The 14,925-nt window shown below is 30.3% G+C and overlaps 1 protein-coding gene and 1 non-coding gene across 2 annotated transcripts in view; one reads left to right on the top strand and one right to left on the bottom strand.

Moving 5' to 3' along the window:
• Window positions 1–7,666: 7,666 nt before the first annotated feature.
• LOC107451233 (leukocyte elastase inhibitor-like) overlaps window positions 7,667–14,925 on the top strand; it is a 74,149-nt gene continuing 66,890 nt past the window's right edge. The window contains exon 1 of the mRNA XM_016067258.4: window positions 7,667–7,840. The gene's annotated coding sequence lies outside the window, so the exon portion shown is untranslated. The remainder of the gene's footprint in view (window positions 7,841–14,925) is intronic.
• TRNAC-GCA (transfer RNA cysteine (anticodon GCA)) lies at window positions 10,963–11,044 on the bottom strand. Its single transcript has one exon. It is a non-coding gene; the product is annotated as a tRNA-Cys (tRNA).

Consider the following 14,925-nt stretch of genomic DNA (forward strand, 5'->3'; position numbering starts at 1 on the left):
TTTTTTAAAGTAAAACCTTAAGTTTTTCCTCTGATCTCTGTACATTCACAGGATACTGGTTAACAAAGCCAAGCCCACTACTTGTCGTCGGACTAAGCGTAGGAGGTTTTGGTGGTTTTCCTATTCATATAACATGGGTACTCACAAAGTTCACTTCGAAGACATGTATTGTCTCAAGATCTAGAGGTTCTCTTGTCTTCTGGGTTCAATAATGACAAAGACTATATTGATAGCCGTATATCCGAACGACGGTTATAAAATAAAATCTGCAATTGTATATTTAATTGATAAATATCTAATCTTATAAAAATAATATTCGTTGATTTAAAAACGTCCTTAACCTTAACACGTGTATGGTCAGTACCGTTGCCATCCAGAGAAAGTTATAACATTAAGAGGGGCAGAAATAATTATTTAATAACTGTCAAAGGTTAAGTGAAAAATATATCGATGAAACTGTAGGATGATATCGATATCAAATCCTTTTTTCATTTATACACGTGTTCAGAATACAAAAGTTTAACTTATTAACACATATCTAACCAAGCATTCGTGGGTCAGTGGTTATGATATCCAACTACTGACCCACGAAGGCTTTTTAATGGCGCGAGTTCGATCCTCAGCCTTAATTATATTTAATAAATAATATTAAAACAGATTTAAATATTAAAACAGATTTAAATATTAAAATAGATTTAAAGTCATTTTATTCCCACATAGATGGCGCCACTAGATCAAAAGCATGATATCATTTTTGTGTTATGTAATAAAAGATGACATCATTACTTCATAATATACAATATCTCCCCAAATAACAAAGTTTCTAAGTGTTGCCATCCTTAAAAACTAATATTAAACTTAATAAGAGTTGCCACCCTCAAAAAACTAATAAATTAAATAATAAACAGAAACCGAAACTAAAATCGAAACTACAGGCGGGCAGAAATAAGTATACGGGCAGAAATAAGCTACTTCCGGTTTATAGGAGGGCAGAAATAAACAACTTCCGGTTATGTCCGGGGCAGAAATAAGCACCCCTTGACTTTCCGTGATGACGTCAGGAATAGGGACCCCCCGCTGTACGCTGTAGCGCTGTCTATACTACTTATGATCCATTATTTTAACTTTGAAATTGTTTATTTTTCACTTTAACGGTCTTTCATTAGTATGATTTACACCAGCAATAAAAATGTTGTGGTCCAATGGGACCACCTAGGTAATCATTTAGTGGTCCAAACACTAAACAAGTATGCCAGACAAACTTGAAAGAAAAAAAAGTCGAAATTCATAATTAGATAGTTCATCTTGTGGTATACATTAAAAACTATTTATTACCATTCATAACATCCTAAAACTTAGGTTCATTACCTCATAATGATTAAAGATTAGTATTTATCAAAGTTAAGTGAAAAAAAAAAGTTGAAATGAAATTAATGAATAGATTCATAAAATGTATAAATAAGTAAATGAGTTAAACAGAAAGTAAGAACAAATAAAATATTGTATTTAAAATTATTTATCTAAAAATTAAAAAAGTTTAAATAAGGTCAATTCTAAGAGAGCAAAAAATATTATTTCATTGATGAAAATTATACAGTCAGCAAAACTTGCAAATTTGAAATTTTAATATTTAGTTTTCAAATTGTTTGTTCCAGACTCTTTCAGTTATTTCATTTGAATACCACGCAGTTGAATTCCATACCACACGTAGAACAGTAAAATTAGTACAATTTTTTTCAAAATGCATAGATTTCGATCCAAAATATTATTTTTCGTTACTATTTTGTAAATTCCAAACTTATTTCAAAGCGACATATTTGTCAGCCATACGCATGATATTAGCGACATTTGTAGATCATTTCTCGACAATTGTCGCCATACTGGCGTGATCCCTAATTAATAGTTATTGAAACCATAATGGATCAGGGGGTACAGCGTTCGCCTTCGAATAAGGTCAACCGGGCTCGAATCCCAGCGATGGCTGATCGATACAAATTCCATATCCAATTCGCACTGACCACAGTGCTGACGTAAAATATCCTCAGAGGTGGACGAATCATGGGTTAGAGTCCCCTTGCCTTCAGACGTGGGAGGCTTTCGTGGTTTTCCTTCCCATGTAATGCAAATGCGGGTTCGTTCCATCAAAATGTCCTTCACGAAAGCAAATTTCACCCAATGCTTGATTCAGGAGTTCCCTCGTCTTCTGGATTGGGCTAAAAATTACAAGGCTACGGAGTTGAACATTAGCAATCATAAACCTAAAATTAAAAAATTAGGTCGGCTGCTCAACGAAGGATATATATATATATATATATATATATATATATATATATATATATATATATATATATATATATATATATATATATATATATATATATATATATATATATATATATATATATATATATATATATATATATATATATATATATATATATATATATATATATATATATATATATATATATATATATATATATATATATATATATATATATGGGATGCATTTTTTACTCGCTTGAAATACTTGGTTTATTCAAAAATAGCAAACTTTTTCTTTTTTCGTAATATATATAGCACTAAAAGATAATTCTCTGTCGAAGCTAAATAAAATCTCGATTAGCATTTGTTCGTGACATCCTCACATTATGCTTTTTACACACCTTTTTTACCGGTAGTAAGTGTCAGGCATAATCATCCATAAATTATGTCTCTATTTCTGTCATATTTAGTTGAAGGCTATTTCCCGAATTCCATTCTGTGGAGCATGCAAACATATATCATTTCCGCTATACTTTACAGAAAGACATTATCCCAAAACTGTCACTGGCGAAGGACTATGATGGCCTTGCAAACAGATCACCATTCTATTTTTTTTTTCAATTTTATCTTATCTTTTTAAAGTAATTTGTAGGTAGTTAGTTTTAATTATGCCTTAACTAATCTGATCCCGAAATAAATAATTATTAATAAAAGACAATTTTTTTTATATTTATTAATTTCTTATAGGAACAACCGGTAATTAAGTGGAAACACACTTATAGGGAGAAATATAAGTTACCGCTTGAAAAAATATACGATTCTTAAGATTATTTTGTTTGTGGATGGCAATTCTGATTTTTTAATAAAAATAAAAAGAAATACATGTTTTATATTGTAAAATGTTTCTAAGAATTACATTTAACCTTAAATGCGTTCATGTAACTAACGTTTAAAAAGTCAAGAACCAATTAGGTAGTTGCAGCACATAAATGATTTTATTTTGTATTTCACTCACATCTAGGAAAAATATAGCCATTAATTAAATATAGTCATTTCACTCTTTTCTAAGGAAAATATAGCCATTAGTTAAATTCTTATAACTGAATACTTGAATTCGGACTTACGTAAACCGTAATAAACTAAATTCAATTCAGAAGAGGAAAAGATTCCTTGTTTGAATTAATAATAATGATTTTTTAATGAATATTTTATGTATACATCTGCTTTATGTTTCGCTTTTAATGAAAAGTGTCTAGTGTGCAAAATAAAATGCGGACCACCTTTAGTAACTTTTGATTTTTATGATCGGTCTGTGCAATGTCTGAAACTATTTCGTATTAAAATGAACAAAAAAGTTTTATTTGAAATTAATTAAAGCTATTAATACTTGTCAAAATAAAAAAATGAGAGTTTAATTTCAATTTATTAACGAAAAGAAGGCTACTACACATCTAGTCTGTCGACACGCCATTTTGTTCATAAGCAACCAGCTGGTGCTGACGTAATAGATCAGGTGTCCGGTTATCCGTGATCTTCTTCTTGAAGCGCAAGCACCAAATTCTAGACAAAATCAATTATTTATAGCGAAAAGGAGAAGGTAAGAATGTACCCACTTTTTAAGATGAAAACCGATTTAAACTTTTCATTTTGCTTTCGAACAGCATTCTGAGAACTGCATCATATATATATATATATATATATATATATATATATATATATATATATATATATATATATATATATATATATATATATATATATATAAGTTCAAAATGAATAATAAAACAAAGAAAAATTATAGACATATGAAAAAAAGGGGGTGGGAAATAATAAGTAAAAAAAACTACAAACAACATTTTATTAAAAAAAAAAAAAAAAAAAGTTAAATGTTAATTAAAATATATATATATATATATATATATATATATATATATATATATATATATATATATATATATATATATATATATATATATATATATATATATATATATATATATATATATATATACATAGTTGACAATCAGAAAAAGATGTTCCATCGCTCAAAAGAAGCAGCTATTAAAATTCTTTGCTTGACAGAAAGTTAAATTTATCGATAAGGGTAATTAGAGAGTAATTCAGAAAGGAGTGCTGTCTATTTTGTCCACTGTACGTGTCGTCAATTTATATATAAAAAAGTAAATAAATAAAATGTTTTAAGAGGATTGATTTGTCGTTATTCTTAAGCAACATTCATTGCCGCCACATTTTTTTAAGAATAAAATAAAAGAAATAAATTTCGATGAAAGGTCACACTAAAATGGAAAGAAGAGATGAAGCAAAGAAGTGCCCCGCGGAAATGCGCAGCACATCATAACAAGTTAGACGGGGATTGTAAAAATGTTTTTCCAACAATGATAAAACTGTAACAGTGGAAACACTTTTACAGAGTTACCAAACAAGCGCTTCCAAACTATTTTTTTTTACTGAACGTAAATTAGAGGAGAGTAAAAATTAAAAATGAATTTTTGTAATAACTTTTAAATAATTTATACCAGTATAAAATTTTTTTATAGTTTTTATTGTAAGAAGTTTACATTATTTTCTACTTTTCGAATATTTTGATATCAGCATAATGAAAGAAATGGATTAACGTATAAATTTTTGACTTTTATAGTAACAGATTGTCATTAAATTACTTAAAAAAAGAAACTTCATATTTTTATTACGAAAATGTATCAATGGGTTTTTTAATATTTTATTTTATATATTCTGAAACCAGCGCAAAAAAAAAATGGATTTAAAATGGCTTAATACATTTGACTATAAAAAAATTATGATCATTATTATTATTATTGATACTTTTTTACATTTTGCATCTTTTGATATCATTGCTGCAAAAAGAAATAAGTTTGGAAGTAATTTCATACTTTTTCGTAATAAAAATGATGATGATTAAAGCTAAACAGTAAAAGAATTAGTTAACATTTTAATAAAATTAACAATGGAAAAATTTCAATTTTAATTTATCTGTTCTTGCCCGAAAAATATTTTTATTTGCATTATGAAGGAGTGGGGAGCATGAATTTCTTTCACAAATTAATTTATGAGAGTCAAATTTAAGGCAACTTTAAAAATAAAAAAAAAAGAAAGAAAAATTAAAGTACCAATTGCATTGAAAATCTCGACTTGTTATACCGTATTTGAAATTTCAATTCAATTACCTGTAAATAATTGAAGTTGTAATTTTTTTGTTGAAAATACTTTTATTTGTATTATAAAGCATAAAAAGTATGAGCTTATATTTCCAATTACTTTATAATATTCAAATTTAAAACGTTTTTTAAATTTCAAGTCACTGTATTGATCATTCTGGATGACAAATTGCAGTAAAAAAATAAAATTTGCTCACTGTGGTTTAAAGAAACTTATGATGACCGATGACCAATCTATATGAATGCTAAAGCAGAGGAACAAATACAGTTTTCTTTGTTATGTATAATAGCGATTTAAAGTTTATATGATGCATACATTATTAGTCATTTAGCCATTGTAAAATATGGAAGAAATACATACTAGTATAGTGTCACAGTGAGTGACCGAACTTGGTAGTTGTTGACCTCCACAGGAGAATGTTGACAATCCCATAGTCGCTCTGGTAAATGTTCGAAATATATACTGGGGCTAGTTAAGGGCAACTGTCCGGTATGCCCTACATAAATATTTTTTTAAAGGTTCCATTTCACTGACCGGTATATATTTGCCCGGTATGCCCTACATCAATGTTTCTTTTATGATCAAGTGCCACTGCCCAGTATGTATTTAACCGTTACTCCGAACACTGATCTTTCTCCTAATCTATCCTCAGAAGATATTAAAATATCGAATCAATATAATAATATCAACGAATAAATTAATATCAAATAGGATATAACAAATATTTCAGACATTCACGAAAGCGACTATGTGGTTGCTGATATTCACCGGTGAAAGTCGACATTCTCTTGATTTCGACCATTCACTGTAACATCTGCACAAGGGTGCTTCATCTTTTACTTAAACATATTACATTGAGAAATAGACTTGTATGCTATGATTTTGAGTCACATATGTTTACCGTGCTCACTCAACATAGGTATTACTATAGGAGACCGAATCTATGCTTCTCTTTATTACAGCGAGTTAAAGTTTGTAATTTACATTTACTCACTTATAGTACTAGTTTATTACAAAATGCAGCAGAGTTATTTGCTAATAAAACTGTAATTCATCTTTTACAAATAATTTTAAAAAAAAATCTTGACTTGGTCTACTACGATTATGAGCAATTCATATGTTTATCGTGGGTATTAAATAAAAATGTTAACTTATTTATTAATTTCCCCATGATAATGCAATTGGAAAGTTTTTTCTGCTATGTGCCATTAACAGAATTACTTGATACACTGTACAAAATTCCGGATCAAATTACGGTAAAAAGTACCGGCACTAAGGTTGCCGGTACTTTTTACTTGGCCGGTACTTGGAGGGTAAACCCTCCAAGCGGTGAAATCTTTTGCAAATTTGTGACAAAATTTCTCTGATATACACGATTTCCTACCCATAAAATATTTAAAAAAAATTCTTTTTTTTTTTTTTTTTTTTTTTTTGCAAAAAGCTACCATTTTAAATTTTGGAAAAACCCATATCTAAAATATAAATCATGCCCGCTTCAAAGACGAACAATTAAACAATAAAGGTAGTTTAGAATTATCTCAAAATTAGTTAGAAAACACTTTCAATTAAAATATCCGAACCTGGCTTTGGGCTCAGTACAAACAATAGTCTAGTAGCTCCATTATCTAAAATATATGATGAAAGCAAAAAAAAAAAAAAAAAAAAAAAAAAAAAAAAAAAAATTCTTCGCCATCTCCATAGAGAAATCGTTTTGTTTTTGCAAAATCTTCCATCGTCGGTAAACAATACCTTCTCCTCTTCTAAGCTAAGAAATTAAATAAATTGTTGCCGACATTTCAAATATTTCACTTTGTCAAAGTTGACCGACATTTAATGTCTCGCGAAAAGAAAGTTTTATTTTTATTCATTCTATTTGCCCTCGAAGAGTTTTTTTTTTAAAAATAAAATACCAAAATTTCACAGCCCAAACAATCCAATGGTCCAGTGATCAAGCCATCCAGAAGACAGTTGGACAAATCGAGTATCAAAACTTTGCATGCCAAAAAGCAGGGGATTCTCTGTGCCTAGGCAGATGACGTAACTGGAGCGAAAAATAACACCATTCCAGAAAGATTCCCTTGGATGTGCAAACAATTAGAACGCGGAAGTATGGGTGGCGGCATCGCCTTGTGACGTTGGCCATGACGGACAATGGACAACGGGTGGAGTCAGTGTATTATAATGAAACGACAACAAGTTCTTTGCCCTTCAGATCCGCAATCCGTCCATGCCTCGTCTTCAAGTAGCTGTTACTTAGGCTATTAGTGAAGTTGATTCTGTTGGAACAGCCATTCATCTGATACCGATTGCTGCGCGTTTAGCTGAAGACCATTGCCGCTTGAAGCTCACTACTTCCCTAGGATAATTTTCTCTGCAAGTAAGTGCCATATGCCTGGTGGATTTCTTTACATTGCATATATCGATGGATTACTAAAAGCTCGTTGTGGTTCTAAAATTTAATGCACATTTAATGTGGATGTCTGCATCACGATTATGTCTTCCAGCACTGTTTATTATATAGAAACCATTCAACTGTTTCACGAGGGGGAAGACGTTTCCCTTTCCGGAGAAAGTCGGTTCAGCCGTTGAAAATATTTCAGTTTAAAATTATTACTTTAAAATCTGCTTAAAACATACACATTATCTTTTTAAGCTATCAGAAAAGCCCCCTTGCATTGATTTAAGAAGTACTTACTTTTGGTATATATAAAGAAATTTTTGTGTATTGTAATATAAATGTTGAAAATCTCTATCTTGTTGTGTATCTTTAAAAACAATATTTTGGTAAAGAATGAAAAACAACAAAGTGTTCAACGTTCAAATTTAAGTTTTACAACGTTTTTGTCCATGTTCAAATTTACAAACTGTTTAATTAAAAAAAAATCCTATATTTTTAAAACTCAAATACAATTATTTATTATTTATATATAGGTAATTAAAATTTTAAACTTAGTATGACTTTTATTCAATTGATCTTCAGATAATATTCTGGCTTTACTTTTAAAATGATATTTTCTTATTGTACAATTAATAATGATACTTTTCTGAGATTAATCTGTTAAGTTCATCATCGGTGTATACCGGCTGTGTTTTTTCGCTAGACTTGCCGCGATAATTTAAGCAATAGAGAATTTCAAATCTCTTCGAACATTGGCAACAATATTAAATTGTTCCATAATTAATTTTCTTTCGGAAAGTACCTTAGAGCTATAATACGAATAGAGCAAACCCACTGTTATATTCCTCATCTTTCTTCGTCCCAAGCATCAGAGTCCCCACAGTCACGTGCTACCTCTTATTCGGTGACTTTGGCGGGAAAAGAATGGCGTCGTTTGATAGTATTCAGATGAGTCCTCTTTTCTGGAAGATTCGTGTTCAGGCAATGAAGGAAAATCATAAGATTCAAGAGAGTTTAGATTAGCGGGACAGTAAAATAGTAAATCATTTTTAGAAAAAATTTAGCTGGAATAAAAATTATTTCAGAATTTCATTTTTAAAAATACAGTCAAACCCCGCTATAGTGAACACGGTTTATAGTGAACTCCCGGATAGAGTGAATGAAATGTTCGGTCCCGTGCCTTGCAATACACGTATAATGTTATTTTTTGTGGATATAGTGAGCCAAAAAAGTGAGGAAGTTGGATATAATGAACTTTTTTCTGTCTTCGGCTGATTTTTTTTTTCATTTTTTCGTAATAATTTTGAAATTTCTACTTCAAAATAAATACATATACCGATTTTTAAAACCATCTATAGAGGGGGATGTAGCGATAAGCATTTTTTCTTGTTTACTTCTTTTATCTCACTTTCCCATCCCTAAACAAACCAAGCAGATGTTTCCAACTCAGGCAGATGATGCACCTGTAAGGTGTCAGTGGGATCAATATGCATTTTCTATCAGAGGGAATGAGTAATTGTTCATTATTGGTCAAAGGGTTGGACACTAATATGTGTTGATAAGGCCCTCATTTCAACTTCTTTTTGCTCTCAGCTAAGTTTAAAAAAATCCTGCAAACAAGTGTCTCAAATTTAACTATAGCGAGCAGTAAACGTAAACCGTTCTCCATTGATGATAAAATGGACATAATCAGAAAAATTCAAAATGGATGCAATCATGCTGACATTGGCAGGGCATATAAACTATCCAAACCTGCAGTTTGTAACAAATGGATAAATAGGCAATTAGTAATTTCTGCTCATAAAAAAATTTAGATGGCAGAAAAAAGTTAAGAAAAGCAGATCACAAGGATGTTGAAGAAGCATTACTGAAGTGGTTCACCAATCGAAGAAGTCGCAATCTTCCAGTATCTAGACAAATGTCGATGAATTTTCTAAGCGATTTTATGTTACTACTTTTATGTGCTTGAGTGGAAGGTGAGACAGATTTAAAAAGCGGAATAACAGAAATTCAGAAAAAATTATCTAAGAGTCGGAAAGAGTTTCTATATCTGATGTTGAGGATTGCTCATCAGCTAAAGATTACTACTTTTTTTTTTGTACGCAAGACGAAGAGTAATGAAAAGTAACACATTTTTTGCTACTACATAATATTTTTCAGACATTTATTTGAAAAATGTGAAAGAAAAGGGAGCAGTTTGGGAACCATTAGTTAAATTGCCTGCGTAAAGGATATAGTGAACTCCCGGTTATAGTGAACCAAAATTTCGGTCCCTTGAAGGTTCACAATAGCGGGGTTTGACTGTATATATTAATTTTAAAAAATTGTATAAATTTTTAAGAAATTAAGAAACTTTAAATTTTTTGAATTTTTTTTCTTTTGAAAACGGTAAATTTCTTTTAGAAACGTATTTCGTGACAACCACTTTTATGGTAAATTTTAAGTTTTAAAGATAGTCAAAAATTTGAAAACGTTTCACATAATTCTAATTGAAGTTAAAGTTAATTAAATTAGTATTTTATTATTTAAGTTCAAAATTTTAAGGTCAAAAAATGTTTCAAAACATTTACAAGAAAGGATTTTTGTCATGTCAAGATGTCAAAAAAGAAAATAAAAATTGCGAAGCAGATTGTGCATCATTTAAGGAAAAATCCTCTTCCTTCTCTTAAACATTCTGATTTAATTTAAATTTTATACCTGCTATTATAAGGGGAAACAGTTTTGATAATTCTGATAGTATTTTCGATTTTTTTTTCATGCGTTATTGCAATAAAGAAGGATCAAGAGATTTCAATGGAAAATAATCTGATGATTTATTAAAGAACTAACAATTTAGTGTTGAAAATATTTGATCTCCTTGAAAATATTTGAATTGTATCAGTGCCATCAGGCTGTTGTTTCAAAATTATTATTTTTCCTTTTATTACCTTAATTTTCAAAAATTAATTAAATTAAATCCTCAAATTATGGCTTTTCATTACTTTTTCAGTCTTTTCTATATTGTCCATACAACACATTTTATACAGTCTTTTAGTTTTTCCATAAATTTGTCGCGATGGAATAGTGTCATTTATTCTTTGATGCAATTGGAAAAATGAGCACGACGAGGATGGTATTCGAACCCACGCGGGCAGAGCCCAATGGATTTGCAGTCCATCGCCTTAATCACTCGGCCACCTCGTCGTGATAAGAGTCAAATGTTTTATCGGGATATTTTCAAGCATGAATTATTTAAAAATCATTTTCATCACGTTGACGCTTTAAAATTTTTAATTTTACTTTTAATAACTTAAATTTTAAAAATCAATAAATTAAATCATCAAAATTATGGCTTTACATTACTTTTTCCGTCTTTTCTATATTGTCCATACAACACATTTTATACAGCCTTTTAGATTTTCCATAAGTTTCTCGCGATGGAATAGTGACATTTATTCTTTGATGCAATTGGAAAAATCAACACGACGAAGATGGGATTCCAACTCACGCGGGCAGAGCCCAATGGATTTGCAGTCCATCACCTTAATCACTCGGCCACCTCGTCGTGATAAGAGTCAAATGTTTTATCGGGATATTTTCAAGCATGAATTATTTAAAAATCATTTTCATCACGTTGACGCTTTAAAATTTTTACTTTTACTTTTAATAACTTAAATTTTAAAAATCAATAAATTAAATCATCAAAATTATGGCTTTACATTACTTTTTCCGTCTTTTCTATATTGTCCATACAACACATTTTATACAGCCTTTTAGATTTTTCATAAGTTTCTCGCGATGGAATAGTGACATTTATTCTTTGATGCAATTGGAAAAATCAACACGACGAAAATGGGATTCCAACTCATGCGGGCAGAGCCCAATGGATTTGCAGTCCATCACCTTAACCACTCGGCCACCTCGTCGTGATAAGAGGCAAATGTTTTATTAGGATATTTTCAAACTTGAGTTATTTAAATATCGGTTTCATCACACTGTCGCTTGAAAATTTATAATTTGACTTTTAATACCTTAATTTTTAAAAATCAATAAATTAAATCTTCAAATTATGGCTTTACATTACTTTTTCCGTCTTTTCTATATTGTCCATACAACACATTTTATACAGCCTTTTAGATTTTTCATAAGTTTCTCGCGATGGAATAGTGAAATTTATTCTTTGATGCAATTGGAAAAATCAACACGACGAAGATGGGATTCCAACTCACGCGGGCAGAGCCCAATGGATTTGCAGTCCATCACCTTAATCACTCGGCCACCTCGTCGTGATAAGAGTCAAATGTTTTATCGGGATATTTTCAAGCATGAATTATTTAAAAATCATTTTCATCACGTTGACGCTTTAAAATTTTTACTTTTACTTTTAATAACTTAAATTTTAAAAATCAATAAATTAAATCATCAAAATTATGGCTTTACATTACTTTTTCCGTCTTTTCTATATTGTCCATACAACACATTTTATACAGCCTTTTAGATTTTTCATAAGTTTCTCGCGATGGAATAGTGACATTTATTCTTTGATGCAATTGGAAAAATCAACACGACGAAAATGGGATTCCAACTCATGCGGGCAGAGCCCAATGGATTTGCAGTCCATCACCTTAACCACTCGGCCACCTCGTCGTGATAAGAGGCAAATGTTTTATTAGGATATTTTCAAACTTGAGTTATTTAAATATCGGTTTCATCACACTGTCGCTTGAAAATTTATAATTTGACTTTTAATACCTTAATTTTTAAAAATCAATAAATTAAATCTTCAAATTATGGCTTTACATTACTTTTTCCGTCTTTTCTATATTGTCCATACAACACATTTTATACAGCCTTTTAGATTTTTCATAAGTTTCTCGCGATGGAATAGTGACATTTATTCTTTGATGCAATTGGAAAAATCAACACGACGAAAATGGGATTCCAACTCACGCGGGCAGAGCCCAATGGATTTGCAGTCCATCACCTTAATCACTCGGCCACCTCGTCGTGATCAGAGTCAAATGTTTTATCGGGATATTTTTAAACATGAATTATTTAAAAATCATTTTCATCACGTTGACGCTTTAAAATTTTTACTTTTACTTTTAATACCTTAATTTTTAAAAATCAATAAATTAAATCATCAAAATTATGGCTTTACATTACTTTTTCCGTCTTTTCTATATTGTCCATACAACACATTTTATACAGCCTTTTAGATTTTTCATAAGTTTCTCGCGATGGAATAGTGACATTTATTCTTTGATGCAATTGGAAAAATCAACACGACGAAGATGGGATTCCAACTCACGCGGGCAGAGCCCAATGGATTTGCAGTCCATCACCTTAATCACTCGGCCACCTCGTCGTGATAAGAGTCAAATGTTTTATCGGGATATTTTCAAGCATGAATTATTTAAAAATCATTTTCATCACGTTGACGCTTTAAAATTTTTACTTTTACTTTTAATAACTTAAATTTTAAAAATCAATAAATTAAATCATCAAAATTATGGCTTTACATTACTTTTTCCGTCTTTTCTATATTGTCCATACAACACATTTTATACAGCCTTTTAGATTTTTCATAAGTTTCTCGCGATGGAATAGTGAAATTTATTCTTTGATGCAATTGGAAAAATCAACACGACGAAAATGGGATTCCAACTCACGCGGGCAGAGCCCAATGGATTTGCAGTCCATCACCTTAATCACTCGGCCACCTCGTCGTGATCAGAGTCAAATGTTTTATCGGGATATTTTTAAACATGAATTATTTAAAAATCATTTTCATCACGTTGACGCTTTAAAATTTTTACTTTTACTTTTAATACCTTAATTTTTAAAAATCAATAAATTAAATCATCAAAATTATGGCTTTACATTACTTTTTCCGTCTTTTCTATATTGTCCATACAACACATTTTATACAGCCTTTTAGATTTTCCATAAGTTTCTCGCGATGGAATAGTGAAATTTATTCTTTGATGCAATTGGAAAAATCAACACGACGAAGATGGGATTCCAACTCACGCGGGCAGAGCCCAATGGATTTGCAGTCCATCACCTTAATCACTCGGCCACCTCGTCGTGATAAGAGTCAAATGTTTTATCGGGATATTTTCAAGCATGAATTATTTAAAAATCATTTTCATCACGTTGACGCTTTAAAATTTTTACTTTTACTTTTAATAACTTAAATTTTAAAAATCAATAAATTAAATCATCAAAATTATGGCTTTACATTACTTTTTCCGTCTTTTCTATATTGTCCATACAACACATTTTATACAGCCTTTTAGATTTTTCATAAGTTTCTCGCGATGGAATAGTGACATTTATTCTTTGATGCAATTGGAAAAATCAACACGACGAAAATGGGATTCCAACTCATGCGGGCAGAGCCCAATGGATTTGCAGTCCATCACCTTAACCACTCGGCCACCTCGTCGTGATAAGAGGCAAATGTTTTATTAGGATATTTTCAAACTTGAGTTATTTAAATATCGGTTTCATCACACTGTCGCTTGAAAATTTATAATTTGACTTTTAATACCTTAATTTTTAAAAATCAATAAATTAAATCTTCAAATTATGGCTTTACATTACTTTTTCCGTCTTTTCTATATTGTCCATACAACACATTTTATACAGCCTTTTAGATTTTTCATAAGTTTCTCGCGATGGAATAGTGAAATTTATTCTTTGATGCAATTGGAAAAATCAACACGACGAAGATGGGATTCCAACTCACGCGGGCAGAGCCCAATGGATTTGCAGTCCATCACCTTAATCACTCGGCCACCTCGTCGTGATAAGAGTCAAATGTTTTATCGGGATATTTTCAAGCATGAATTATTTAAAAATCATTTTCATCACGTTGACGCTTTAAAATTTTTACTTTTACTTTTAATAACTTAAATTTTAAAAATCAATAAATTAAATCATCAAAATTATGGCTTTACATTACTTTTTCCGTCTTTTCTATATTGTCCATACAACACATTTTATACAGCCTTTTAGATTTTTCATAAGTTTCTCGCGATGGAATAGTGACATTTATTCTTTGATGCAATTGGAAAAAT

This window comes from Parasteatoda tepidariorum, chromosome 9, assembly GCF_982258835.1.
Source record: "Parasteatoda tepidariorum strain Cologne lab strain chromosome 9, Ptep-v5.0, whole genome shotgun sequence".
In the NCBI taxonomy this organism is placed as follows: Eukaryota; Metazoa; Arthropoda; class Arachnida; order Araneae; family Theridiidae; genus Parasteatoda; species Parasteatoda tepidariorum.